Raw genomic sequence first — 4,345 nt, forward strand, 5'->3', positions numbered from 1 at the left:
TCATTTATTTTTGCAGTTTAATAAAAAATAAAAATGGCAATGTTTGTTCTCATTTTCCTTTTAATTTGCTTCGTTCCGGCTCTAAAGCAATGCATGAATCAACATTCATGCAGATGCAATCATTCTCCGGATCTCATTGATAATAATCCTGTTACACCCTCATATGACTTCGACAATCCGATCTATCATGCCGAAGAAGAAGAAGATTGTGAACTGCCGAAGGAATTAGCCAGGTTGTTGAAACAAGAGGAGAAGGTGATTCAACCGCACGAGGAGCAAGTCGAGGTTGTGAATCTGGGTACCGAGGAGGTCAGAAAGGAAGTGAAAGTCGGGGCCGCTTTGGAGGTGAGTGTCAAGAACATAATGGTAGCATTGCTGAAAGAGTATGTTGATATCTTCGCCTGGTCTTATCAGGATATTCCAGGGTTGGATATCGATATCGTTGTACACAAGCTGCCATTGAGAGAAGATTATCCTCCAGTGAAGCAGAAGTTGCGCAGAACTCGACCTGAGATGGCCATGAAAATTAAAGAGGAAGTACAGAAGCAGTTGGATGATGGTTTCCTAGCTGTCACTAATTATCCGCCTTGGGTCGCGAACATTGTGCCGGTGCCGAAGAAGGATGGAAAGGTGAGGATGTGTGTGGATTACCGGGATCTGAATAGAGCTAGCCCGAAGGATGATTTCCCATTACCTCATATCGATATGTTGGTAGATAATACAACTCAATTCTCAGTGTTTTCCTTTATGGATGGCTTTTCTGGCTATAATCAAATTAAAATGTCGCCAGATGATATGGAGAAAACAACGTTCATCACACCATGGGGCACTTTTTGCTATAAGATGATGCCATTCGGTCTCAAGAACGCTGGTGCCACGTATCAGAGAGCTATGGTGACTTTGTTTCATGATATGATTCATCATGAAATTGAATGCTATGTTGATGACATGATAGCAAAGTCCAAAACAGAAGAGGGGCATCTAGTAGATCTGGCCAAGTTGTTTGACCGATTGAGACAATTCAGACTGAGGTTGAATCCGAATAAGTGCACTTTCGGGGTGCGGTCCGGTAAATTGCTGGGGTTTATTATGAGTGAAAGAGGAATCGAGGTTGGTCCTGCTAAAGTAAAAGCAATACAAGAAATGCCTGAACCGAGAACAGAGAAGGAGGTTCGTGGTTTCTTAGGTAGATTGAACTACATTTCACGGTTCATATCTCATCTAACAGCCACGTGTGAACCCATATTCAAGTTTTTGAGAAAAGATCAAACGGCCAAGTGGAATAATGATTGCCGAGCGGCATTTGAAAAGATAAAAGAATATTTGCAGGAGCCTCCGATTCTGATGCCTCCTGTGGAGGGACGACCGTTAATTCTGTACTTGACAGTCCTCGAGGGGTGTATGGGGTGTGTACTGGGGCAGCATGACGAGTCTGGTCGAAAAGAGCATGCAATTTACTACCTTAGCAAAAAGTTTACCGACTGTGAAACAAGATATTCACTGCTCAAGAAAACTTGTTGCGCTTTGGTATGGGCTGCTCGCCGACTGAGACAGTATATGCTGGTTCATACCACTTTGGTGATTTCCAAGATGGATCCGATCAAGTATATATTTGAGAAGCCAGCATTGACCGGACGGGTTGCGAGATGGCAAATGATTTTGACTGAATATGATATCCAGTATACCTCTCAGAAAGCAATAAAGGGGAGTGTATTGTCTGATTACCTCGCCCAGCAACTCATTGAGGATTATCAACCGATGAAGTTTGAATTCCCTGATGAGGACATCATGTTTCTCAAATCGAAAGATTGTGAGGAACCGATCCCGGAGGAGGGGCCTGACCCTGAGTCCGAATGGATTTTGAGGTTTGATGGGGCCGTTAACGTGAATGGTAGTGGAGTTGGTGTTGTTTTGGTTACGCCGAAAGGATCCCACATTCCTTTTGCTGCCCAGCTAACGTTTGAATGCACCAACAATGTGGCTGAATACGAAGCTTGTATTTTGGGTATCGAAGAGGCGATTGATTTGCGGATCAAGAACCTTGTTATCTATGGAGATTCAGCTTTGGTTGTGAATCAGGTTAACGGGAAATGGTATACGCATCAATCTCATTTAATTCCATACCGGGATTATATGAGGAGGTTGTTGACGTTTTTCACCAAGGTGGAATTACACCATGTGCCGAGAGAAGAGAATCCTTTGGCAGATGCTTTGGCTACTCTGGCCGCCTTGATTAAGGTGCAGTGGTGGAATCAATTCCTTAGTGTTGAGGTGGGACGACTGGATAGACCGGCTTATGTGTTTGCTGTTGAGGCAGCGCCTGATGATGAAAAGCCGTGGTATTATGATATCAAGCGCTATTTGGAAACCCGAGAGTATCCCGAGGGGGTGTCTAAGAAGGACCGAAAGACTCTGAGGAGGTTGGCCATGGTATTCTATCTGAACAAAGATGGGGTTTTGTATAAGCGGAATTTCGATTGGGTTTTGCTTAGATGTGTCGATGACAAAGAAGCAAGCCAATTGATGAAAGAAGTGCACGAGGGGTCGTTTGGTACCCATGCCAGTGGGAATGCGATGGTGAAAAAGTTGTTACGGGCTGGTTATTACTGGATGACAATGGAGGCCCAGTGTTTCAACTTCGTGCGGAAATGTCATAAATGCCAGATTTATGCTGACAAGGTGCATGTGCCTCCAAACTCGTTGAGTTTGATGTCGTCTCCGTGGCCGTTTGCTATGTGGGGCATTGATATGATTGGGAAGATTGAGCCTACGGCTTCGAATGGGCACCGGTTCATATTAGTGGCTATCGATTACTTCACCAAGTGGGTGGAAGCGGCATCTTATGCGAATGTGACGAAACAGGTCGTTTCCAGGTTCCTGAAAAGAGACATCATTTGCAGATATGGAGTTCCCGAAAGAATCATTACTGATAATGGTTCTAATCTCAATAATAAGATGATGACAGAACTGTGCCGGGAATTCAAGATCAAGCATCACAATTCTTCTCCTTATCGTCCGAAGATGAATGGGGCGGTCGAGGCGGCCAATAAGAATATTAAGAAGATTGTGCAGAAGATGGTCGTGACCTATAAGGATTGGCACGAGATGTTGCCGTTTGCATTACATGGGTATCGAACCTCGGTGCGTACATCTACTGGGGCAACGCCTTTCTCGCTTGTGTATGGGATGGAAGCCGTGCTACCAGTTGAGGTTCAGATTCCGTCGTTGAGAGTCTTGATGGACGTGAAATTGGAAGAAGCTGACTGGGTAAGGACTCGGTATGAAGAGTTGAGCCTGATTAAGGAAAAGAGGCTGGCGGCCATTTGTCATGGGCAGTTGTACCAGCAGCGAATGAAGCGTGCTTTTGACCGAAAGGTGTGACCTCGTGTGTATCATGTGGGAGATCTGGTGTTGAAAAGGATCCTTCCTCCTCAGAACGATCGTCGGGGCAAGTGGACACCCAATTATGAAGGTCCATTCGTGGTCAAGAAGGTTTTCTCTGGCGGAGCCTTGTTGTTGACGACCATGGATGGCGAGGATTTTCCATCCCCTGTGAATGCGGACGCAGTTAAAAAATACTTCGTATAAGAGACCCGCTGGACGAAAAGAATAAAATAGTCCAGGCAAAAATGGGCATCCCGGCGAACCAGAAAAAGATGAAAAAAGGTTCGGGCAAAAATTAGGGATAAAAAGAGAAAAGAACTGTACACCCGGCAAGTCGAAGACCCCACAAGGGCGGCTTGGGCAAAAAAGGGTATCCCGGTGGACTGAAAACCCGAAAGGACGGTCCAGGCAAAAGAGGGAATGAAACGAACAACTGCGTCTAGCATGATCGTTTGTACTTCGGTTAAGACACCAGTGGATAATCCCCGACATGGATCGGTCGGAAGCGTCTTGTTCAGAAGGCAGAAAGCATGGAGAGTTTTGAGGACATATGGGTCGTAACCAGATTGGAACTCGATGAGATCACGGGTTCACATTGCCATTAGGATAGATTTTTCTTTTGTGCGCAATTACCTCTTTTCAGGGATTGCTTCCTTTGTGTTGCTCAGTTACGAGCCACCTTTTTCAATCAATAAAATGCATATTCAGTCAAATACTTTTGTTTTTGTTTTCATTACCGCTTTGATTGCAAAAACATCAGTTTATTTTGATAAGAATCTTTGCATTTTGAGAACATACAGGTCCCTTCCAAGGCATGTTTATAGGATTGAGAACTTGAAATCTTATTTAGAAGGTAGAGTGACCCAGGTGTTATAATTTTGGCACGCCTGGGGCACGTTTTTATCTAACGATCTCTTTTGCAGGTGCTGTTAGATATTTTCACTCACTTGCAGGTTATGAC

This window comes from Lathyrus oleraceus, chromosome 3 (assembly GCF_024323335.1).
Source record: "Lathyrus oleraceus cultivar Zhongwan6 chromosome 3, CAAS_Psat_ZW6_1.0, whole genome shotgun sequence".
NCBI classification, from domain to species: domain Eukaryota; kingdom Viridiplantae; phylum Streptophyta; class Magnoliopsida; order Fabales; family Fabaceae; genus Lathyrus; species Lathyrus oleraceus.